The following is a 27,139-nucleotide window of genomic DNA, read 5'->3' on the forward strand; positions in this document are numbered from 1 at the left end:
CAGAGAGAGTTGAGAAGATCATTCATTCAAGAAAGAAAACAGGGCTTCCCTGGTGGTGCAGTGGTTGAGAGTCCGCCTGCCGATGCAGGGGACACGGGTTCGTGCCCTGGTCTGGGAAGATCCCACATGCCGCGGAGTGGCTGGGTCCGTGCGCCATGGCCACTGAGCCTGCGCGTCCGGAGCCTGTGCTCCGCAACGGGAGAGGACACAACAGTGAGAGGCCTGCGTACCACAAAAAAAAAAAAAAAGAAAGAAAGAAAACAACTAGAAAGTATAAATGTTTAAAATATGATTATCGAAAATATAATTAGCAAAAGGACTAATTAGCAGAATGGAACAAAAGTATGGAAGTGGAAAATTATTAAAGTGTAAAAGAAAGGTTCAGAGACATGAAGGATGCAATAAGAGATCAGAGAGGCTAGATGTAAGAAATAATCAAGAAGTTAAAAAAAATCCCAAAGTCCTAGAAAAATATGTCTTCAGTTTAAAATGGCCCAACCAAGCAGGATGTTTGGCAAACTGTTCCACTCTCCCAAAATATCATCCTGCAATTTCAGAACACAATAAAAACTGACCAGTCAGCTTTCACTAAGGAGAGACTTCACCTGTCTAGAAATCTATACTACTCTTAGAAATCAACAAATTGTGTAGATTAAAAAAAATAATAATAAGGGCTTCCCTGGTGGTGCAGTGGTTAAGAATCCACCTGCCAACGCAGGAGACACGGGTTCGAGCCCTGATCCGGGAAGATCCCACATGCTGTGGAGCAGCTAAGCCCATGTGCCACAGCTACTGAGCCTGCACTCTAGAGCCCATGAGCCATAGCTACTGAGCCCATGAGCCACAACTACTGAGCCTGCGTGCCACAGCTACTGAAGCCCATGTGCCTAGAGACTGTGCTCTGTAATACGAGAAGCCACCCACCACGATGAGAAGCCTGCCCAACACAATGAAGAGTAGCCTCTGCTCGCTACAACTAGAGAAAGCCCGCGCACAGCAACGAAGACCCAACACAGCCAAAAATAAATAAATTTAAAAAATAGTAAGTTGCAGAAGATTTAGATTAACAAAATAAGCTTGATTTAGTGGAGGTATATAGAAATCTCTCCTGAATATACTTAAAGGAAAATATATTCTAAGTTTAGAAAGAAATCAACAAAATTTTATTTACTTTCTGAAGTTTTCAATAATTGCTAATGGTTCAATACTATGCCCCTCAAGACCTTAAAATGCAGAAGTAAATGAAACATGACAAAGCTTAAAATATAATTAGCATAATCCTAGAGGATATGGAAACAACAAAAAAGAATCTTACTCATAATACAACACTTGAATAGCTCTTCTAGGGAGGAACACACACACACACACACACACACACACGTGGATGCGCGTGTTATCTGTTCTAAAACATTCCTCAGGGAATACTTGTTCTCTTTGTCTTGATTCGGTTTCCTATACCAAAAGGGAATACTGGCACAAATAAAAATCCTACACAGAAACAAAATATTTATGATAAAGCAAGCCACTCATAAAATAGCCAGGTTCACTGGCAAAAGCAGGAATGGAATAGAGGATTATGCTACAACTGATAACATGGTACAATTTACGGCCATGAACTGCCTCAGCACAACTGCTCTGGACTTTTCCTCCACCGCAGAATGTGAAGTGGTTAGATCCTATCAAAATTCCAGTTGTGCAAGCTCCTATTGAGGCCCATGGATATTAAAGGAGAAATTCACAGGGTCAGTCTGGAAATCAACAAGCCCAGGGCTCCAGCATTTTATATTAGGCCCCCTTGATTGGGCCTCCTTCTCTAGACCTCCCTGGAAGAAATGGATTTGTAGCTCCATAAGGCTTCTGCATTGCAGGAGACAGAAACCTTAAAATGCATGCACTACCAGAATGATCTAGCAGCAGGTGCATCGATTTGAAGTCAGTGTGAGGGGGGAGGAATGGGATTCACAATGGAGAGGCAGCTGGAAGGGGTAGCCTGCTTTCTAACGGCCCAAGTTCCTTGGCTCCTAGGGTTTTCACCAGCCAGCTCAGGAGAATCACAAGTTCAGCATTTCTCTCTAAATCCCAGTTTGCAAAACAACAGCCAAGCCTCATAGACTGGTCAGAGAGGTAGGTGTGGATGGTACGTGGGAAAGCCATACTTTGCATGTGGTGATGTCTTTTCTCAAAAGCATACAGGGTCGTTGCAGACACGTGAGATTTAAACATTCTCAGTAAGTTAAAAATAAGAGATTACTGAAAGCATTTTTAGAATTCTGAAATGATTCTAATATAGTGAATTGAAGGAGATATATGTGATACTTTATATATCTATATATGCTTTTAAAACCTGTACTACAGGAATGGCAAACAAGGGCAATCCTGTTCACAAAGATGGTTGATTAAAAGCAATCCCAGGGCTTCCCTGGTGGCGCAGTGGTTGAGAGTCCACCTGCCGATGCAGGGGACATGGGTTCGTGCCCCGGTCCGGGAGGATCCCACATGCCGTGGAACGGCTGGGCCCGTGAGCCATGGCCGCTGAGCCTGCGCGTCCGGAGCCTGCGCTCCGCAACGGGAGAGGCCACAATGGTGAGAGGCCTGCGTACCGCAAAAAAAAAAAAAAAAAGCAATCCCAAATGTTGGGGTACTCACTGGGGTCTCTTGAAGTGACAAGGTAAGTTTGTCCATAATAGAATGGACTCAGAAAAGCCATGTTATTTTTGCAATTGTACTAGTAGCAGTTTTATGAAAAACTTGAGAATTCTCACTAATTATGAATATGCCTCAGTTTCTCTAACCACAAAACACATAACCGATTCTCAAGATCAATCTGAAATGAACTATTATAAAAAATGGGACAAATGTCAATAAATACTAATAATGAAGTATCATTAACTAAACTAAGATCCTCAGGTAAGATCACCAAAGAATAACTATAAAGCCCTCTGAGCACTGTTTACCAGGTAAGAGTGAAAGCCATTTACATAATTGATATTTAATGGCGATTTTATTGGCTTACATTATACCATGAAATTTTACTCTTTTTAATTAAGGTAACCATAAAAAAGAATACTAGTAATCAAATATAGAGATTGACGAAAAAGGGAGATTGAATAAAGTATAGAAGTATGAAAAGGTATACAGATCACAAAATCCACAGTCAAGTATTTCGATGAAAATAAAATCTATAAAGAAAATAAGAGAAATTTTTCAAAGGCGCAAAAGGAATGGAAGTAGAAGTGACAGAAATGATTGACAAAATAATCAAATACAAAATGGAAAAACAATAGAAGCCTATAAGTTGGTATATTAACACTCAGCTACAGCCAACGGCTAGAAGTCAGTATAAAGACAGTGATGTTGCCCTAAAAACTCTCACAAAAGGAAAGCATTTGTTATTAACCATTGTAAAGCAGGATGCTGCCAGCACGAGAAGGGTCTCAGGATAGGATTCTAACATTGTCCTTTCTATGTTCATCTTCCTGTAATCATTTAGTTCCACTTTAAAAACTCGGTGATATATCATGACCATAAAAACAAGAGTCTGTTTTCCCAGCAAGAGAAATGAACATTTGTTCCATCTTGCAACTGGATTCCCTACTCAGGCCCATAATAGGGAGAGAAGAAACAGGATGGTGTGACCGTTCCAGTAGCAGCGTCTCTTTACTGCATTTTCCTTCACTCCTTCCTTCAATAAGCATTGAATTTTGTATAAGGAAGGTCACCTGTCACCTTGCCTTAGACAGTTACATGATTCCACTTACCCAACTTTCAACAGCCCTCCTCTACCCTCTCCCTCCCCCAGAGGATGCTGTGCTCTATGCCCCACCCCAGCATGTTTTACAAACACTCTTTATCCTGCAAACCATGTTCATGTTAAGAAATACGACTCTCTTCTTGTTAGTCCTCAGCTGAGGCTCCAAGCTCAGGGCTGGCATGATAAAATTTTCTTTTTAAAAGATTGAGGTAGGAATGGAACAGAAGGCAATTATCACTGAAAGTTGTCATCCTTGTACTCTCCTGGGGGCGCACTGACATTCCCTTTACAGGGAGTTGCACTGATTCTGCCCACGTGTACGTAGGGATGGGGCATTCGAGAAACCGAGGAACTGGCCAGCTAACCGATAAGGGCTTTTGTTTATTTGGCAGAGTCAGAGGGATTTATTGTCTTTTGAAAGAAGAAATTATCCACAATCACGTCTGGTAGCTTACTTTCACTATATGGATAAAGACTGGCAGTTAAGACAAGGTATGAGTAAATGTTATGGCGAAGAGAAAAAACAGAAAGAAGATTGTCGCACAATTTGCAATCTGTGGGACCAGCTTACACATTTCTTCCTGTTTTCACTTAAACCCATGGCTTATAGCAGTGAGGCAGAGTAACTTAAAGAGTAGAAAGGGATAATTAATAAAGGAAACCTTACCTAAAGCTTTTCTGGTTTATTTAGAAAGATCTAGTTTTCAGGGTGAACACCTGGGTGTCAAGGATTATGAAGAACATTCTCCCTGGTATCTGTAAATGTACTGCTCTAAACACTACACAGATGAACTTCAGTGTATTTTTCTTTCACTTAGGAGAGAGAATCCATTTTGAACACCTCTTTTGAAACAACTCAAAAAACTTATTTTCTACTATGGCATGCAACATCACTACACATGATTAAAATAGTATTTAAATTCAGCAGGATTCACTTTTATATCTAGGTTTATGCATCCATATTAGTAAACCTGAAAAATATTAAGGAAACTCTCAATCAAGAATGTCCAGCAATGTTCAGGGATGCAAAGGAGACCTAAGGAGAATAAAACAGGTACAGTAGGTGTTTTTGTGCTGTCTGCTCAGCCTATGATAAGCCCCTTCTTCTGAGAACTAATTACATCCACCAGGGAAGGACTTCAGTAGCCATGTGTAAAACATGTGACACTGCAACTCTGGCCACAGACGACTGGAACAAAATTAAGGCCTGATCCAAATTGGGCCAATCAGATTCTCTCTTCCCCAGGAATCTGTAGAGAAGGGATGTAAGCTGAGGACAAGAAGACCAGTCAGTCAGTCATCTTCTTCTTGCCATGTGCATGGACAAAGAGATAAACCAGGTCTTGGGAAAGACAAATGAAAGAGATGCAAAGAATGAAACGAATGAAATAGAGAAAAACAGACAGTACTACTTGGACTCCTGAAAACTTTCCATCTTTTCTTGCTGACAATCCTGCTTCCTTCACTCCCCACAGGTGTTGTTCTGGATCTCACTCCCCATTAAACTTCCTGTGTGTAGTTCTTCATCTCAAAGTTTCTTTTTGATAATATGGAAACACAGACTTACAATCTTCCAGGTATTATTTTACCCACTATTTACTACAAATCATATAGAGATCAACGTTGAGAAGCTCTTCAAATTGGACATTACTATTATATGGTCTATGTATTTCACATTGAAAAGTTATGTTTCAAAAGCACAATAATCTTGATACACTAGAATATTTTGAATCACTTTAGGTTGTTCAAAATTCAAAGGGAGGGTGTACTGCATTGAAATTTTAAAAATTAACAAGAAATTTACTACATCTGAACTTAACTCCCTTTATTAGCTTAACCACCTGTTGAAACACATATGAAACACAGCATCTGGTAAGGCTTTCCAAAAACTTATCATCTAACTGTGAGAATATTACCTCAGAGAATATGGAGTTTCTGGCTTTATCTGAATGATAAAACATGAATTAAACAGCTTTGGGGAGGGGTGCTTCAAGATGGCAGAGGAGTAAGACGTGGAGATCATCTTCATCCCCACAAATACATCAGAAATACATCTACACGTGGAACAACTCCAACAGAACACCTACTGAATGCTGGCGGAAGACCTCAGACTTGCCAAAAGCCAAGCAACTACCCACATACCTGGGTAGGGCAAAAGAAAAAACAGAGACAAAAGAATAGGGACAGGACCTGCACCTCTGGGAGGGAGCTGCAAAGGAGGAAATGTGTCCACACACTAAGAAGCCCCTTCACTGGCGAGGATGGTGGGTGGGGGGGAGGGAAGCTTCAGAGCCACGGAGGAGAGCACTGCAACAGGGGTGCAGAGGGAAAAGCCGAGAGATTCCCACACAGAGGATCGGTGCTGACCAGCACTCACCAGCCTGAGAGGCTTGTCTGCTCACCCGCTGGGGTGGGTGGGGGCTGGGAGCTGAGGCTCGGCTTCAGAGGTCAGACACCAGGGAGAGGACTGGGGTTGGCTGCATGAACACAACCTAAGGGGGCTGGTGCCCCACAGCTAGCTGGGAGGGAGTCCAGGAAAAAGTCTGGAACTGTCTAACAGTCAAGAGATCATTGTTTCAGGGTGCACAAAGAGAGGAGTTTCAGAGAACCACCTAAACAAGCTTCAGAGACAGGCCCAAGCTGTGACTATCAGCGCAGACACCAGAGACAGGCATGAAATGCTAAGGCTGCTGCTGCAGCCACCAAGAATCCTGTGTACAAGCACAGGTCACTATCCACACCTCCCCTCCTGGAAGCCTGTGCAGCCTGCAGTCCCATGATCCAAGGACAACTTCCCTGGGAGAACACACAGCATGCCCCAGGCTGTTGCAACATCATGCCAGCCTCTGCTGCCGTAGGCTCGCCCCGCATTCCATACCCCTCCCTCCCCCTGGCCTGAGTGAGCCAGAGCCCCCTAATCAGCCACTCCTTTAACGCTCTCCTGTCTGGGTGAAGAACAGATGCCAGAGGGTGACCTACATGCAGAGGTGAGGCCAAATCCAAAGCTGAACCCCAGGAGCTGTGCGAGCAAAGAAGAGAAAGGGAAATCTCTCCCAGCAGCCTCAGGAGCAGTGGATTAAATACCCACAATCAACTTGATGTACCCTGCATCTGTGGAATACCTGAATAAACAATGAATCATCCAAAAATTGTGGCGGTAGACTTCGGGAACAAATGTAGACTTGGGGTTTGATGTATGCAACTGCCTTGTTTCTCATTTTTATGTTTATCTTAGTATAGTATTTAGTGCTTGATATCATTGGTGGATTTGTTTCTTGGTTTGGTTCTTTTTTTTATTACTTAAAAAATTTTTTTTATTTTAATAAATTTTTTATTTTAATTATTTTATTCATTTATTTTTCTTTTTTTCTCCCTCCTCTTCTGAGCTGTGTGGCTGACAGGGTCTTGGTGCTCCAGCATGGTGTCAGGCCTGAGACTCTGAGGTGGCAGAGCCGAGTTCAGGACATCGGACCACCAGAGACCTTCCAGTCCCATGGAATATCAATCGGTGAGAGCTCTCCCAGAGATCTCCATCTCAACGCTAAGACCCAGCTCCACTCAATGACCAGCAAGCTACAGTGCTGGACATCCCACGCCAAACAACTACCAAGGCAGGAATATAAAACCACTCATTAGCAGAGAGGCTGCCTAAAATCATACTAAGTTCACAAACACCCCAAAACACAGCACCAGATGCTGTCCTGCCCACCAGAAAGACAAAATCCAGCCCTACCCACCAGAACACAGGCACCAGTCCCCTCTACCAGGAAGGCTACACAAGCTCCTGAACCAACCTTACCCACTCGGGGCAGATACCAAAAACAACGGGAAATATGAACCTGCAGCCTGTGAAAAGGAGACCCCAAACACAATAAGTTTAACAGAATGAGAAGACAGAGAAATATGCAGCAGATGAAGGAGCAAGGTAAAAACCCACCAGACGAAACAAATAAAGAGGAAATAGGCAGCCTACTTGAAAAAGAATTCAGAATAATGATAGTAAAGATGATCCAAAATCTTGGAAATAGAATGAAGAAAATACAAGAAACGTTCAACAAGGACCTAGAAGAACTAAAGAGCAAACAAACAATAACAAACAACACAATAAATGAAATTAAAAATTCTCTAGAAGGAATCAATAGCAGAATAAATGAGGTTGAAGAACGGATAAGTGACCTGGAAGATAAAATAGTGGAAATAAATACTTCAGAACAGAATAAAGAAAAAAAGAATGAAAAGAACTGAGGACAGTCTTAGAGACCTCTGGGACAACATTAAACATACCAGTGTTCAAATTATAGGGGTCCCAGAAGAAGAAGAGAAAAAGAAAGGGTCTGAGAAAATATTTGAAGAGATAATTCCCTAACATGGGAAAGGAAATAGTCAGTCAAGTCCAGGAAGCACAGAGAGTCCCATACAGGATAAATCCAAGGAGAAACACACCAAGACACCTATTACTCAAACTATCAAAAATTAAATACAAAGAAAAAATATTAAAAGCAGCAAGAGAAAAGCAAAAAATAACATGCAAAGGAATCCCCATAAGGTTAACAGCTGATCTTTCAGCAGAAACTCTACAAGCCAGAAGGGAGTGGCAGGACACATATAAAGCAATGAAAGGGAAAATCCTATAACCAAGGTCACTTTACCTGGCAAGGATCTCATTCAGATCTGATGGAGAAATTAAAACCTTTACAGACAAGCAAAAGCTAAGAAAATTCAGCACCACCAAACCAGCTTTACAACAAATGCTAACAGAACTTCTCTAGGCAGGCAACACAATAAAATGTGTTTTTTTTTTATTAATAACAAACCCAAAACGATTAAGAAAATGGTAATAGGAACATACATATCAATAATTACCTTAAATGTAAATGGAATAAAGGCTCCAACCAAAAGACATAGACTGGCTGAATGGACACAAAAACAAGACCTGTATATATGCTGTCTACAAGAGACCCACTTCAGACCTAGGGACACATACAGACTGAAAGTGAAGGGATGGAAAAAATATTCCATGCAAATGGAAATCAAAAGACAGATGGAGTGGCAATGCTCACATCAGACAAAATAGACATTAAAATAAAGACTATTACAAGAGACAATGAAGGACACTACATAACGATCCAGGGGTCAATCCAAGAAAAAGATAACGATTGTAAATATTTATGTACCCAACATAGGAGCACCTCAAAACATAAGGCAAATGCTAACAGCCATAAAAGGGGAAATCAACAGTAACGCAATCATAGTAGGGGACTTTAACACCCCACTTTCACCAATGGACAGCTCATCCAAAATGAAAATAAATACGGAAACACAAGCTTTAAATGACACATTAAATAAGATGGACTTAATTGATATTTATAGGACATTCCATCCAAAAACAACTGAATACACTTTCTTCTCAAGTGCTCATGGAACATTTTCCAGGATAGATCATATATTAGGAGAGAAATCAGGCCTTGGTAAGTTTAAGAAAATTGAAATCATATCAAGTATTTTTTCTGACCACAATGCTGAGACTAAATATCAATTACAGGAAAAAAAAACTGCAAAAAGTACAAATACATGGAGGCTGAACAATATGCTACTAAATAACCAAGAGATTACTGAAGAAATCAAAGAGGAAATCAAAAATACCTAGAAACAAATGACAATGAAAACACGACTACCCAAAACCTATGGGATGCAGCAAAAGCAGTTCTAAGAGGGAAATTTATAGCAATACAATCCTACCTCAAGAAACAAGAAACATCTCAAATAAACAACCTAACTTTACACCTAAAGCAATTAGAGAAAGAAGAACAAAAAGACCCCAAAGTTAACTGAAGGAAAGAAATCATAAAGATCAGATCAGAAATAAATGAAAAAGAAATGAAGGAAACAAAAGCAAAGATTAATAAAATTAAAAGCAACAAAAAGAATAAAATATCTAGCAATAAACCTACCTAAGGAGACAAAAGACCTGTATGCAGAAAACTATAAGACACTGATGAAAGAAATTAAAGATAATACAAACAGATGGAGAGATGTACCATGTTCTTGGATTGGAAGAATAAACATTGTGAAAATGACTATACTATCCAAAGCAATCTACAGATTCAATGCAATCCCTATCAAACTACCAATGGCACTTTTCACAGAACTAGAACAAAAAATTTCACAATTTGTATGGAAACACAGAAGACCCCGAATAGCCAAAGCAATCTTGAGAAAGAAAAATGGAGCTGGAGGAATCAGGCTCCCTGACTTCAGACTATACTACAAAGCTACAGTAATCAAGACATTATGGTACTGGCACAAAAACAGAAATATAGATCAATGGAACAGGACAGAAAGTCCAGAGACAAATCCCCGCACATATGGTCACCTTATCTTTGATAAAGGAGGCAAGAATATACAATGGAGAAAAGACAGCTTCTTCAATAAGTAGTGCTGTGAAAACTGGACAGCTATATGTAAAAGAATGTAATTAGAACACTTCCTAACACCATACACAAAAATAAGCTCAAAATGGATTAAAGACCTAAATGGAGGCCAGACACTATAAAACTTTTAGTGGAAAATATAGGCAAAACACTCTATGACATAAATCACAGCAAGATACTTTTTGACCCACCTCCTAGAGAAGTGGAAATAAAAACAAAAATAAAAAAATGGGACCTAATGAAACTTAAAAGCTTTTGCACAGCAAAGGAAACCATAAACAAGGCAAAAAGACCACCCTCAGAATGGGAGAAAATATTTGCACATGAAGCAACTGACAAAGGATTAATCTACAAAATTTACAAGCAGCTCATGCAGCTCAATATCAAAAAAACAAACAACCCAATCCAAAAGTGGGCAGAAGACCTAAATAGACATTTCTCCAAAGAAGATATACAGGTTGCCAACAAACACGTGAAATGATGCTCAACATCACTGATCATTAGAGAAATGCAAATCAAATCTACAATGAGGTATCACCTCACACTGGTCAGAATGGCCATCATCAAAAAATCTGCAAACAATAAATGCTGGAGAGGGTGTGGAGAAAAGGGAAACCTCTTGCACTGTTGGTGGGAGTGTTAATTGATACAGCCACTATGGAGAACAGTATGGAGGTTCCTTAAAGAACTAAAAACTGAACTACCATATGATCCTGCAATCCAACTACTGGGCTGAGAAAACCACCCTGAGAAAACCACAATTCAAAAGAGTCATGTACCATAATGTTCATTGCAGCACTGTTTACAATAGCTAGGATATGGAAGCAACCTAAGTGTCCATTGACAGATGAATGGCTAAAGAAGATGTGACACATATATACAATGGAAATTTACTCAGCCATAAAAAGAAATGAAATTGAGTTATTTGTAGTGAGGTGGATGGACGTAGAGTCTGTCGTACAGAGTGAAGTAAGTCAGAAAAAGAAAAACAAATATTGAATGCTAACATTTATCTGGAATCTAAAAAAAAAAAAAAGGTTCTGATGAACACAGGGGCAGGACAGGAATAAAGACGTAGATGTACAGAATGGACTGGAGGACATGGGCAGGGGGACGTGTAAGATGGGATGAAGTGAAGGAGTTGCACTGACATGTATACACTACCAAATGTAAAATAGCTAGTGGGAAGCAGCCACATAGCACAGGGAGATCAGCTCTGTGCTTTGTGACCACCTAGAGGGGTGACCTCCCTATCCAGGAGGGTGGAAGGGAGATGCAAGAGGGAGGGGATATGGAATATATGTGTAAATATAACTGATTCACTTTGTTATAAGCAGAAACTAACAGAACATTGTAAAGCAATTATACTCCAATAAGGATGTTAAAAAAAAAAAAACAGCTTTGGATTTTTAAGAGTGTAGAAAATCTCATATTTTCTTTGTTCTTCTCTTGGCAATTATAGTCTTTCCTGAAATCTGAGAGCTTGGAGAATTAATGTATTTTCTATTGAAACCTTGAAAACATCCATTTATGTCTCAGTGATAGAAATATATTGTGGCAGAAAATTCTCCTCCACTATCGAACACATTTTGTACAAGCAAAGGGAAAAGTCTTTAGACTCTATCAAAAACTCATGCAGTTAACCAAAAGTAATACGTTCATATTTTATTACTAATCAGTTGTACTCTAATAAGACCCCAAATGGACTATGGTTATCAAAAATACTTTGTCGTTTTTGTAACTTCTTTCTCTTTGAGGGCTCAGAGAACTTTTAGCAGAATTAAAACATTTACAAAGCTTTTAAAACAGCTTTGCTTTCCTTTAGGGGCAAAATGCCATTTTTATATGCAATTGTTTGATATCACTGATGTCTTTGATAAGTGACATCATGGTAGAAGCTAAGAATACCATATAAATTATTATTTTCCCTCTAGCATTTCACTGGATATAGGAGTCTGATTAATATTTAATCACCGTAAATGTGAACATAATTCTATAGAAACTAATGCATTGTCCACTTTAAACACATCTGCCCCTTATTATAACAGATCAGTGGCCAACACATATGTTTCCTATAATAAGTGTGCAAAACAAAAGAATGCCCTAAGTCAGGAGAATATTAAGGAGAATTTAACACGGGATGTCATTTCAATTCCCTATATCTGAAATTGGTTAAAGAACTATACGTGCTATACGAAGAAAAGTTGTAGATTGTTCTGACTTCTTCAATAGTCATTTTATTACTTGGAAAGCATATTAACCAATTTAGCCTAATAATTGAAATGTTGATGCACTCTCAGCCTTTTAGCTAAAGCAGAGCAATTATGGGTAGTGAGAGCTTTATCACAGCTTTGCAGTTTCCTGGCCTTTAAGCCTGTATCTCTATGGGTTTCTGAATGAGGTGTCGTTTTAGTAGTTATGGGGCCCATTTAAACATCATTGGATCAACTGTGATCATTGCCTGCTAAGCTGCCCTTTTCCCTCTCCTTCCCAACCTGTAGAGGTTTTTTTTTTGTTGTTGCTGTTTTTGCGGTACGCGGGCCTCTCACTGTTGCGGCCTCTCCCGTTGCGGAGCACGGACGCTCCGGACGCGCAGGCTCAGCGGCCATGGCTCACGGGCCCAGCCGCTCCGCAGCATATGGGATCTTCCCGGACCGAGGCACGAACCCGTGTCCCCTGCATCGGCAGGCGGACTCTCAACCACTGCGCCACCAGGGAAGCCCTGTAGAGGTTTTTTGGACTGCTTCTCTGGGTCTTTCCTTGGGTTGAGATAAACTCTACTCTTGGCAAGATTTGGATTTCTTGAGCACCATTCTCATTGCTATGTCCTTTTGCTATTTGGATTGTTTAACCCAGGGATAAATTTGTCAATCTTGCTTTATCTTGGATCATAACACTACCCTGACCGGTACTTGACAACAGACCAGAAGTTAATTACCATGATCAAAACAGAAGCTATAGAGCCTCCACCTGTTTCTACACTGAGTAAATATTGGTCCTCGCAACAGGAACTGACCCATGTGTGATGAATCGTTTAACAAAGGAGTGGTTTGTATATTGCAGATACACTTGCCTGACTTGAGCCGTCTTGAATAAAGATCTGTCTCAAGAGCTCCGAAGTCTGAACCTCTTCCATAATGAGCCAATGAACCAATCTTTCATTTCATTTTATGCCATTTTAGATTTCCATAGGATTATAAAATAGCAGGTGTTCATTTTGCTTTTTCTCTCCCAAAGAACCATCCCTCCACATACACATACACATGCGCACAAGATGTATAAAGGCCAAAGAAAAGAAATTTTATTTTTGCCTGTAAATAGCTTTGATATATACGTTTTAAGAATTTTATTACAAATTCAACTTTTCCACCATTATATCTTTAAAAGAAATCCCTTGAAATTCAGTTGTCATTGATCCTTGGTTCCTTTCTTAGTGTCAGAAATTTTTAAATTCAGTTTTATATAGAGATTTTCTTCCTGCCTTTCAGTGAAGTACCAAATTTGCAAACCTTTTTAGCAGTCTCACTGAATTCACCCACAGACATTTTGTGAGTGTTTGAACACTTACTTGTTACGCGGATGCCCTCCGAGTGATACCGAAGAGTTCTCCCCACTGGGAGTGTAACGGTCCCTCCCTTGCACATCAAAAAAAACAGTATGTTCAGCCTGTTGTCCCTTCTATTTTTCTATTACGTCACATTTACTTTTCTATCTCGGCTTCTTTAGCGAAAAATGAAATGAGTGGAGAAACTATTATTTCTCATCAACCTCTTTGGAAAAGCAGACATTTAAAACTGCATCACTGACTGGGAGTATTCCTTTACTTCTCCTGTCAGATTTACCATCTTTATACAACAGTTTTCTAAGCATGATATGAAGCCTCGGAGGCTTGTGCTCAGACTGAACATCTGCTCCTGGTTGAAAGAGCCTCTTATTCTCGACATTTCTAACATCACTCCTGGGCAGAGAATAAGTGAGCACAGCCTCCTGCATATCTGTGGGGTTAGGTTAGGTCTTCCTCTGGTCAATAAAGCATAATTCTGACAAAACCCATTTATTCTAAAGTTCACACTGTTTTTCAGCTTCACAATCACCTCCCACCCTTTTTCATGTACTTTAAGAAAAAAAAGTTTATTGTACAAATGTTTGGGAAACACAGATAAGTATAAAAATAAAAACACCAATAGCTCCCAACCAGAAGATGACCACTGTGGTTCACAACCTCAGGTTTATCCTTCCAGAAATAAAATATAAGTGAATAAAATAAAAATAAAAATGTTTATTTTAAAAATTGATATCACACTATACCACAGTTTTGAAAAATGTTTTTTGTTCATTTAATACATTTCTATGTTTGTCTATGAGATTTTAGTGTCCATGTCATATTTCATTGTACAGATGTCCATTAATTCCTTTAAACATTCCTTTGCTTTTGGACATTTAGATTTTCTTAAATAATTTGCTGTTATAGACAGAGAAGAGGTAATGTTGCAGTTTGGAAGTTCCTGTTACATATACCTTTATAACTTTAAAGTATAAAGGATAAAACTAGGCTTTATAACAGTGAAGATGATTTTTGCCAAATTGATTTGTGATTAATGGCATTTTTTGTTCTTCTTGCTTGTATACTCAATATTGCACACATGAATCTTTGGAGAAAGTGGAAGTTAAAAGAGAAGGAAGGAAGAAAGAGAAAAGAGAAGAAAGGGTCATCACTGAGTGCTTCCTCTGTACCACATTCTGCTAAAAGCTTTCAACACTTGAAGTCATTTAACCTTTCCTGTAAGCCCTGACTTGCCACCTTCTGTTGTATAATTATTAGCCCATTTTAAAGGTGATCAATTTGAGGATAGAGAGGTTATGAAGACCACAGATTATACACAGCTTGAGTACTTTAATACCAGAAAGCTGTGTAACCTTGCAACATTTGCTTAAGTTCTCAGAGACTTGATTGTCTCATTTATAAAATGAATGAGATGTTCAGATCTCTTCAAGTTCAAAGAGTTTATGATTCTAGGTTTAATAAAAAGAATGCTGCCATACCTTGGAGGTATCTTCACACTCCAATATGAGGATACTACACAACTTAAGTAAGATTTACCAAAGAGGGACCAAAAACGTGTTCTGTATCATTAGCCAACACCCACCCTGAGGTTTAACAAGATGATGGTTGAAGAAGACAAAAGCGTCTCATTGAAGAAAGTCGCCGATGTGCTGTGGCAGTGTACCTCACATACCCCCTCCCCTCCAGCCGTGCCCCCTGCTATTGGGGAGGGCAGGGAAAAGAAGTCCTTTCCTTTGACCTTCAGTTACGTGCAAGGAGCTTCCTGGGGATGATGCAGAGGAGCCCTTTGGAAATTAAGATCTACAGTAAAATGGTGTCTCATTTTTGACAAGGTCCTAGCTGAAACATTTTGCAGCAATGATGAAAACGTAGGATTTGGGAAATGCCTGCAGTACCGCTGATGGCAGATCAAACATGTGTGTGTGTGTTTCCCAAAGTCCCAATGTGAAGCCTACTTGTAGAGTCAGGCCACTCGAGGTGGCTATTCTCTTGCTCTCTGTACATCCCCTGAGAGACCAGTGCCTGCTTCACCTACACCCTACACACAAGACTGACCTTCTGACATACTTGCTCCAGGCCCCAGCAGGTGATTTTTCTTATCAAAGGGGTGGTGAGGGGTGTACCCCTCTGCTTCTTCCTCTGGTAACTGATGAGCCCACCTGATATCAATTCCCCCTATAACTGGTAACCTCCTCCTCCCCCAAGGGATCAAAGACGGCCACCATGTCCTGCCCACTGTCTGTCCCACAATGGGGTGTCGCTCCAGGACCTTGCTTCAGATGTGTTAAGATCCTCTTATGCACTAAACCATTAATGTCTCTTTCGCTGACTCCGGGCTCTTTCTTCAGTCTTGAAGCTGGGCAAGTACAGAGCTTGCGGGCCTGCGGGGTGCAGCCCAGCACTACTATAGAGCAGTCTACCTGGGCATTGCCAGGGTAAGGCTATGTCAGCAGAAAGAGGCCAGAGTGGGGGTGGGAGTGGGAGGACATTATAAGCAACCATTTGCAGGGGTGGCTCTTACCACATCAAGGGATTCATCTGGGTACTCAGGCAAGACGATCACAGATGTCCGCACGAGATAAAATTTCAGCTTTAAATACCTGCCAAGGCCACGAGAAACCAAGGTCAGATTTCCTTAGTCAACCTTGCCCCTTACCTCTCCTCCCTACCTGCTTTCATTCTCGGAGGGTCAGGGCAGCCTACAGAGTGGGGGAGGGGTAGACACTTAAGAACATATAGAAGAAGCTGACCACGTGCTCACCACCCGGTAGGCTTCTGCAGCCACAGCCAAGCCAAGCTGGAAAAACAGAAAGAGGTTTGGAGTTTGGATCTCGTATTGGACTGAACATGTTAATTACCGAAATGAAGTGATCTTAATACGCAAAAACGACTGGAAGATAGTCCATTATCTGAGAGTGACAAGATAAGTCAACGAATCTACTCAACTTTTTATCCAAAGAGTTGGGGGGAAAACTGGTGCCCTCAGCTGGATAAAAGAGGCAGATGGAGGGTAAAAAAAGTTGCTTTCCTGTGGTACCCTAGGGAGTCCCACCTCTTTCCACAAATAGGTTGATTTAGAAGGTATCAAAGGGTGCAAAGCCCTCCTCAGCTTGAGCATAAATATACCTACTGCTAGTTTCAAACAGGTCTGGACACGCCTTGGGGAACTGGTGGAGCAGGCCTGCTGGCATCTCTTTATTAGGACACTCTCGGGAAGACAAAATATCTTGAAATGGAAAAATAGGCTTGACTCAGTGACAAAGCTCTATGTCTCAGGGTGAAGAGGTGATTCTGATATGGCATTTGTCAAAGGGATTCTTCTGCTGCCCTCTCTAGACTCCTGTAGTATATAAGAAGAGAATGAAAGAGAAGGCTGTATAAAAATGAAAGATGTGTCTCCAAAGATTCCTTTCCTTCCTGTCCTCGCCATGGTTCACTGTGACTGGAGTATATACTTCTTGGCCACGTGACTTGTTTGGGCCAATAGGATATGGATGAAAGTTACAGTGTTTTCTGAGGCCTTATAAGGCATCATTTATTTCCATTCAGTACTCGAGCTTCTGCCGTTTCCATAAGAACCTATGTCTGAACGCAACCTGCAGCCTAAGCCCAGGCAATGCTACTCGAGCCCAGCAGAGCCATAGCCATCCCATGAATCCAAAAGTAAAAATTCAATGCTGATTTTTGTAAGCCACACATATTTTCGTGTTATTTGTTGGGCAGCACTGTCACAGTGAGAAACAAAACCGACTGATACGAGCAATTTCTGTTAAAATGTGGTTGGACACCGGGGCATATAAAACACTGCAGTTCGAAGGATGTATTCACCCCTTATTTTGCTACTGAACACTCAGAGGTGTAGCACCTTTAGTGATTCAGGGCAACAGAAGTGACAGGAGGACCTGGGAGAGACCACAGTGCCTGTTGCCTGGAAACGGGTGGCAACGGCCATGCTCGCACAGGTACTGAGTGGCGATAGTAGTCAGAATTTCCGTATGGAGGTGCTTAATAGGCCCACAGGAGGTGGGAGAGGGGAGGACAACTTCACAGATCCACACTGTGGCTGACCGTACTTGTGTAGGACCAGGTGTGATCATATCCTGTGATCTCCCCAAAAGACATGTGGTCCTGTAATACCAGTCAGAGCCAGAAACAAAGAAATCCAGGTTCCATCATTGCAATGGACTTTCATTGAAAAAATCAAATCCTCGAACAAAGGCAAAAACATGTCCCAAAGAGTGGTGGGAAAACTGGTACTTTTGATGATAGGATAGAGATTCAAAATTTCAACAAGGTGAAAACATGAGATGAAATCAACAAAATGAAGTGTATGAGGATAAATGTAAAACTTTGCATCGTGATTCAGGAAATCTGATGTCCAGATTCAGACAAAGGGACGGAGATTAAGAGGGAATGATCAGGACATGTTATATGATAAGCCCATTTGATTTACAGTAAAGCTAATGCAATCTTATATTGCATTAATAAAAGTATAATGTCCAGATGAAAGATGGGATAGTTTCTCTGGACTCGGCACTGAATATAGTGTATGGGCTCAGTTACATTAAATTCTGTCAGCATTTATCCGTCTGCTTTGTGGGTATCATTCAACTGGATATGGCATTTTGGGAGTGTACAGTGATGCAAAGGAATGGCTCCAAAGCACTAGAGTGAGGAACATGAGGGTTCTGGAAGCTGCAACATAAAAGACATTCCTGAAGAAAAAAGAGGTGTTTAACCTGAAAAGAGATGACTTCAGGGCGTTAATGAGAGTTATTTTCAAATGTCTGAAATGCTATTCTTCGAAAGAATGAATAAGCTTATTTTATGAGACTCCATAGAACAAAGCCAAGGCCAGTGAGTGGATGGTACAGAGTCACATTTTGATGCGATGTAAAGGGAACATTTATAATCAGGACTATTGAAAAAATAAAACTGGCTCTCTTGCAAAGGAACGAAGCTTACATTCCTAGAGGTATATAAGCAGAGGTGTAAAGTGACCATGTGGCAAAGGGATTTCAGTTTGGGGTTCTATTTCTCTCTCTCTCCAAAACGCTATCAATCTGTGAAGGCTTCTGATAATTTACCACTTACTCAGCAGTAAAACAATCTTCATAGGATCCCTCTGCTTTATCATCCAGAGGGGCATATGTGAGAAGCAATCCATATAAGAATTTCCCCACATTTACAAGAGCTTACTTGCCCACATGATATTTTCTTACACACCTTTTGGAAAAGTGAGCTCAGAGACGGCTGAGGTCATGTTTGAGTACATGTGTATATGAGCTTTGCCCTTGCTCACACATTTGTGATACTGTGTAGATGGTTGGGTCTGTCGATAAATAGAGACAGATGGAAAGAGAGGAGCAACAAAAGAGAGAGCAACAGAGAAAGAAAGGAGAGAGACAGACAGACAGACAGACAGAGAATGTAGCCAAGAGGGTAGAAATTGCTGTTTAAAACTGCACATAACTAGAGTCCCCATCCTCTAGGAGAATGAGATCGTTTTCTCCCTTTGGGACACTGTGTGTTCAGAAAAACTCCTTCCTACATATAAAAAGTGCACTCCAGCACAGTCCATCAGCCAGATAAGTTAAACAAAAGTTACTGAATTCTTTGGCAGAGTTTATGTAAGAAGAAGTTTAAGCTTCAAGGGCAGCTTGAAGCTTAACATGATCATACATGATGAAGGGTCTAAGGAGGAAGAGGGAGAAGAAAATGCCCAACAGGATGACTGGATGCAGTGGTTCTCCCTCGTGGGTGAAGCCAGGGAGATGAGCAGAGAACAGGGATTTCCAAGAGGCAGCTGGGGCATTAATGAACTAATTATTCTTGAGTTACTCCCCAACCACCAGCATAAGTTGGCTGCACATGCAGTCTCGTGAGGATGGACCTTTGAAAGGTGAAACAATCTGGGAGGTGTCCAGTGTGGGTCAATGCTAGGCATGAAGGTAACAGAATGCCCGAGAGTTGAAAGTCTGGCAGACACTAAAAGTAGAGCAAGAGGAGACAATGATAAATTTAAATCTTACAAAGAACCCTGAAATATTAAGATGGAAACAGAATTTCTTACAGGGTTTCCTAGTCTTGTGATGGAAGTTGGAGCAGTTTTACTTAAATCCTGATGGTCAAGGTCATCCCTGGAGACTATCTGCAAATGAGCTGACAAGTCTGGCAGGCTTTCCTAAACTCAATGTATGAATGAATAATAAAGAAACAAAATAATCAGCATCCACTTTGAAACCATTTGTAGGCTTAAATTTACTATTAATGCATTGTTAATAAACAACAAGTAAATGAAGAAAACCCAATAAATGCCATTCATACTTTTGAGGACTTGGCTTGTTAAGAAAATTATTAAAAAATAAATGAAAATTGGTGCAACCACTAGGGAAAACAGTATAGAGTTCCCCTCCAAAATTAAAAATAGAACTACCATATGATCCAGCAATTCCACTTTTGGGTTTATCTGGAAAAAATGAAAACACTAACTCAAAAAAGATTCATGCACCCCCATGTTACTGCAGCATTATTCACTGTAGCCGAGATATGAAAGTAACACGTGTCCACTGATGGATGAATGGATAAAGAAACTGTTTGTTTCTATACTATACGTGTATAGATACACACACAACGTAATATTATTCAACCATAAAAATGAAGGAAATCGGGCTTCCCTGGTGGCGCAGTGGTTGAGAGTCCGCCTGCCGATGCAGGGGACACGGGTTCGTGCCCCGGTCCGGGAAGATCCCACATGCCGCGGAGTGGCTGGGCCCGTGAGCCATGGCCGCTGAGCCTGCGCGTCCGAAGCCTGTGCTCCGCAACGGGAGAGGCCACAACAGTGAGAGGCCCGCGTACCGGAAAAAAAAAAAAAAGAAGGAAATCTTGCCATTTGTGACAACATGGATGGACTTGGAGGGGATTATGTTTAGTGAAATAAGTCAGAGAAAGACAAATGCTGTATGCTCTCACTTATATGTGGAATCTAAACAAAAACAAACTCATAGATACAGAGAAGAGATTGATGGTTGCCAGAGGTGGGGTGAGGGAGTGGGAGATGGACAAAATAGGTGAACAGGGTCAAAAGGTACAAACCTCCAGTTGTAAACTAAATGTCATGGGAATGTAATGTACAGCATGGTGACTACAGTTAATAATACTGTATTGTATATTTGAAAGTTGCTAACAGAATAGATCTTAAAAGTTCTTATCATAAGGAAAATAGATTTGTAACTATGTGAGGTGATGAATGTTAACTAGACTTATTGTGGTGATCATGGAGCAATATACACCAATATGGAGTCATTGTGTTGTACCCCAAAACTAATATAATGTTACATGTCAATTATATCTCAATTAAAAAAATTTTAAATAAATAAACACATAATTGGATTCTTTTATGGATAACTATATTTTTCCCCATTACTGATAGTCTGTACAAATATTCAAAGTTATTTTGATTGTTCCTGATTATTTCCTGGTAATGAACAGTAATATATGAGAAAGTTTTGTATGTATTGTGTCAGGATCCCGTATTAATTTTTATAAAACAAACATAATAGTTTATAAAAGAAGCACTTCTCTTTGTAGACTATGATTTTTGCTCTTCAAAGAGCAATAACATCTATTGTTTTATAAGTTATCTTTCTACTCAGTTTATTTTATTAATGGTTGATTCATTTATAGCAACCACCAAAATCCTGAGAGGTTCTCTTGATGTCTTAGAACCAAAAGTATCCTCTGGAATTTCTCACAAGGTCAAAATAAAAATTAAATCATAGGGCTTCCCTGGTGGCGCAGTGGTTGAGAGTCCGCCTGCCGATGCAGGGGACACGGGGTCGTGACCCGGTCCGGGAAGATCCCACATGCCGCGGAGCGGCTGGGCCCGTGAGCCATGGCCGCTGAGCCTGCGCGTCCGGAGCCTGTGCTCCGCAACGGGAGAGGCCACAACAGTGAGAGGCCCACGTACCGCAAAAAATAAATAAATAAAACTTAAATCATCTACATATAGTCTGGAGAGAAAATTAAGGCCAAACATTTTGACACAAAAGGAAACAGGTAATCACTGATGGCTCGGCTTAATAGATAAAGAAGTGACCTGTGTTAGAGGGCTCCACTAGGGCTTAATCTAGATGGAAAAAAGGGAAAGAGACATAATAGACGAGAGAGGCGTGACTCTAGAAACTGATTCCTTAAAACAGGAACTTAGTCCAATTCCAACTGAATATCCTGTTTTACGTCTTCCTCGGCAATACATCTGAAAATATTTCACAAAACACAACATGCTCTTCCGTAAAGCCCATTTATCATAGGAGGAGCTGAGGACACGAGAGTTTTATTCTTAAGATCATCCAAGGAAGAAGTGGCCTGAGAAGCTGATATTCAATATTCTGCAAATGGGTAAACAGAACTAAAAATGCAACATGGACTTTGGGACACCCCAGTGGTGTTTTCCCTTCCTCCCTCTCTCTCTCCCTCCCTCCCTCTCTCCCTAACTCCCTCCCTCCCTTCCTTCCTTCCTGCCTTCCTGCCTTCCTTTCTCTACAAATATAATGGATATTTCAGAAAGATTCAAACAATAAAGAAGTATATATTGAAAAAAGGAGACTTTCTCCCTCTGCTCACCTCATCTCACCCCCAGATGTAATCACGTAGTATTTAGAGTCTACCTAGAATCCTTCTATATCATCTCAGCTCAGGCCGCTGTAACAAAATACCCCAGATTGGAAGGTTTAAACAACAGATATTTATTTGTCTCAGTTCTGAAGGCTGGGAAGTCTGAGATCAGGGTGCCAGCATGGCTGGTTTCTGGTGAGTACCGTCTTCCTGGCTTGCAGATGGCCAATTTCTCACTGTTTCCTCCACAATAGAGGGTGAGGGGGCAGAGGTTCTGGTCTGTTTTTATAAAGACACTAATGCCATCATGACCACCCTCATGATCTCACCTAAATCTAATTACCTCCCAAAGACCCTTCAAATACCATCACACTGGAGATTGGGGTTTCAAAATATGAATTTTGGAAGGGTTCAAACACTTGGTCCATTGTACATGTCTTCTATACATTTACACATTTAAATAAATAAATATTGGTTTTTACAAAGAAGTAGGAATATGCTGTATGTATTCTTCTAAAGTTTTTTTTTTTTAACTTAAAAATAGACCATGGATATCTTTCCATGTCAGTCCTTGTGGATCAATCTCACTTTTTAAAATAGCATATGATATTCCATAGTATGGCATTTCCAAAATTTATTTAACCATTTTTCTATTGATTGACATTTAGGTTGCTCTCAATTATTCTCCATTAAAAATAATATTGTGGTTAGCATATATAGCCGTATGAGTATGTGATAATATTTCTAAAGGACAGATAGAGTCTTAGAAGAAGAATGAGGTAGGGCTGGGTAGTCATAGGACACATGCACTTAGGACATTGAGGGACACTGCCAAATGGTCCTGCAGAGGGCTCTCCCACTCCCATTTTTTCATTCTCACCACCAGCCCTTCTACTCCCATCCTGGTATTGACAATCTTACATTTCAAACATCTATCCTATTATCTGACACATTGTAAATGCTCAAGAACTAGTATCTTTATGATGAAAAAATGACATAGACTAGGTATATATCCAGAAAAGATGAAAACCCTAATTTGAAAAGATACATGCACCCCAATGTTCATAAGTGGCACTATTTACAACAGCCAAGACATGGAAGCAACCTAAGTGTCCATCAGCAGATGAAGGAATAAAGAAGATGTGGCATATATATATACACAATGGAATACTACTGAGCCATAAAAAAGGATGAAATCATGCCATTTGCAGCAACATGGATAGATCTAGAGATTATCATACTAAGTGAAGTAAGCCAGACAAAGAGGAATATATGATATCATATATGTGGAATCTAAAATAATGATACAAATGAACTAACCTATTTACAAAACAGAAACAGACTCATAGACATAGAAAACAAACTTACGTTACAGAATGGGAAAAGGGTGGCAGAAGGATAAACTAGGAGTTTGGGATTAGCAAATACACACTACTATATATAACATAGACAAACAGGGCTTCCCTGGTGGCGCAGTGGTTGAGAGTCCGCCTGCCGATGCAGGGGACACGGGTTCGTGCCCCGGTCCGGGAGGATCCCACATGCCGCAGAGCGGCTGGGCCCGTGAGCCATGGCCACTGAGCCTGAGCGTCTGGAGCCTGTGCTCCGCAACGGGAGAGGCCACAACAGTGAGAGGCCCGCGTACCACAAAAAAAAGAAAAAAAAAATAGACAAACAACAAGGACCTACTGTATCGTAGAGGGAACTATATTTAATATCTTGTAATAAGCTATAATGAAAAGAATCTGAAAAAGGATAGATATAACTGAATCACTTTGTTATATACCTGAAAGTAACAAACATTGTAAATCAACTATACTTCAATTAAAAAAGACTGACATAGATTTTCAATTTATAATGTGTCATGCTAGTTAATATTTTGCTTTACGATTAACCACAAAGGTCCTGTGTCAAATGACTTTCTATGCATGTGAGTTCTTATTAGAATATTACATGACATCACACTATTAGTAACATGCTGTAAGTCTCAAAATCCCCAGGGAACATTGGTATAATGAGAAAGTCAAGGAGAGTTGGAGGTTACTCATTAGGTCTCCACGCTTCAGAACCAACAGCAGCACAAAAACACGAGTCCCTTCACATATTCCTCACATCTCCACAGCCAGCGGAGGCAAATACACCAAATTAATTCTGAGGCGAAAAATGAGTGTCACTGGGTGAATAAAATTGGGAAAAAATATTAGCATGAAGGAACATCTGCTGCCATCACAATGAAGTACTGGCACATAGACCATCTTAAAGTGACAACACTCACAACACTGAAACTAACGTATGGACCGAAAACCCAGTAACTGCCTCTATGTACCTGTGCCCTCTTTAGCTGCTTTCTGACATCCTTAGCCCAGACCTGTGAATCACTGGAATTGTTGCAAAAATTGCCAAAACAACCTCTGAGAAGCAGATGGTTACGAAGCCTTCTGTCCAGATGCCAGAACCCCATATGCTTGCCAATCTGTGTTTCCAGCGTGCACCATTATACTTAAAATTATATTTTTCCTTTTCCTGCCATGTTCACTCTACTATAATTAACAAGTTCCTAATACTTTTCCAGAAAACAAGAAACATCACAGCCTGTTCGCTTCCCTTTTATAAATAGAAACGTGAAAAGCAAGTGTCAGACACCCCCAAACATTCAACCTAAGCTGCAACTCAACTGTTTGGGACTCACATTAGTGGTCTTCGTGGAGTCTTTTTTATAATTTTCTTTTATTTCAACAGAGTCACTGTCTTCCCTGGGCTCTCCAAGTACCTCAGTACTAAGAGGGCTGCTCCCTAATTCTTTTCTAAGTCTATTAGCAAACAAAAAAAGAACAGTTTTTTGTCATGAATTTTTCATTATACAGAACCAGGGAGGAGAATGGTAAGAAGCAAATTCTCTGCTTTAGAACAACATGTGGATTTCTCAAGCTAGCAGCGCTAGCTAATATACCCCACACATCATGACAGCAAAACCTTTGGCACAGTCTCAGAGATTGAGCTTTTAGATACCAAAACAAAGCACTTTGATCAGCACCCAAGTTTACATGTCACAGGGAGAACTGAAATATTTCCCAAATCCAAGTTGACCCTTTGGGGAGCTCAGAGATACCCTTGTTCAGAGGTCAGTCTTTCAAACAATTAGTTTTTCTATTGACTTGTTTATTTGCTCCTGGACCAGAATGCCCACCCCCTCCAGGGTCTGGCACCACTGGGTGTGGAAAATGTCCAAAATTTCACAACAAGTTGTCTATTCTGCAACAGTCAATTTGGCATATTTACATAGTGTTCTAGTGCAGGGCTTTGAAGCTACCAATCATGAATAGCATACTCTCACATTCCTCTTACGTTATTTTCCCAGGAATCTGTGTACCATACCTGTGATGTTGGTAAGGAAATAACTTTAAAAATTCAAACTTTCAACAGAAAAGGAACTTAAATTTCTTTCAGTGAATATTTTGGAGTTGTAGAACAGTACGTTGATTTTATTAGTAAATCTGACACAACATTTTTTTTTTTTGTCTGTTTGGTGTAGGGAGGCATGATGTTTTTGAAAAACTTAGACTACACTGAGATATGTGAATTTAAATCAGCAATTTAAAAGTAAGTATTATGACACTTTAATTACATTTTAATGGTAAAACCTTGGAAGTGATGCTGATTTAAGTCAAAATAACTTTTGAAAGTGTTTTTCTTGCCTGCAGCTATCTGGATACCTGACAGGAGGGAAACAGGAAAAGAGAGAGTAAAAAGAGAATGACGTTCTCACCAAGAAAAAAAGTGAGCTGTGCGTTGGGCTTTTTTTGTTTATTCGAATTAAATTTGATAACTGTGATGGAAAGATCTAGGAGTAAAAGGAAACTTTTGGACGTGTCAGCATGCAAGATACTATGTTTATATTTGTTTTACAAAAAAGTCAACATTAAGGATGAAAAATTGATGACAAAGATTGTAACATAATTTCTGTCTGCATGTATGCCCTCTCTCCCGCTGTCATATGATCTTATGTTTAGGTTCTGCTTGAACTCAAAAGAAAGGAAGGAAGGAAGGAAGGAAGGAAGGAAGCAAGGGAGGGAGGGAGGAAGGAATGAAGGAAGAAACTGAGAAGTTCAGGAAGATTAGATGCAAACACCAAAATCCCAGAACATTTTTTTCTCAGTATTTCTTCTTCCCAAGGAGAGAGAGGAAAACTACTGAAATATAACTGAAAAAAAATGTTTACTTTGAGAAGCTAACAATAATGAGTTAAAGGCAAAGACATTAAAAAGTTGTACTTAAATATACTGACCTTCTATAAAAAAATAACAAAGGGATGAAATAAGGCCAAGTATGTATGATCTAAAACAAATGGAAATGGATAAATATTACGTTTCTGTTGGAGAGTGCTGTTTTATTTACAGTATTTTTTTTCATTAGTTTCGCTTGGGACTTCCTAATAATGTTTGTAATTTTTTTTCCTAAACTTAAAACTCCAACCACACTAAAATTTTTGCATTTTACAAAGCACTTGCCCCATGGCCCTGAGCCTTTGCACTGACTATTTCTTCTGTGCAGGATGTGCACTCCTCACAATTCCTGCCACACAGAAAACTAGCCAACAAGGAAGTTTCTTCTTCAGATGGAAGAAAAGAGAATACAGATACTGACCTAGGCATAAGAGAATTTTTAATATTATAAAGGTGACAATTCAAATGAGTGGGTTAATTATTTTGTCCACAACTAGTATTGGAAGAATTTGCTAATTATTTGGAAAATAAGTAAACCTAGACCCCTGCCTCA

General features: G+C 40.1%; 2 long non-coding RNA genes across 2 annotated transcripts in view; one reads left to right on the plus strand and one right to left on the minus strand.

Annotated features, from left to right (window-relative positions):
* The window catches only part of LOC115862005 (uncharacterized), a 236,703-nt gene that overhangs the window by 128,953 nt on the left and 80,611 nt on the right, over positions 1 to 27,139 (minus strand). The window lies entirely within an intron of this gene.
* On the plus strand, positions 25,674 to 26,123 carry LOC132597208 (uncharacterized). Its single transcript, XR_009563624.1, has 3 exons — positions 25,674 to 25,749; positions 25,896 to 25,963; positions 26,065 to 26,123. It is a non-coding gene; the product is annotated as an uncharacterized lncRNA (long non-coding RNA).

Source organism: Globicephala melas, chromosome 4 (genome assembly GCF_963455315.2).
Source record: "Globicephala melas chromosome 4, mGloMel1.2, whole genome shotgun sequence".
NCBI lineage: Eukaryota > Metazoa > Chordata > Mammalia > Artiodactyla > Delphinidae > Globicephala > Globicephala melas.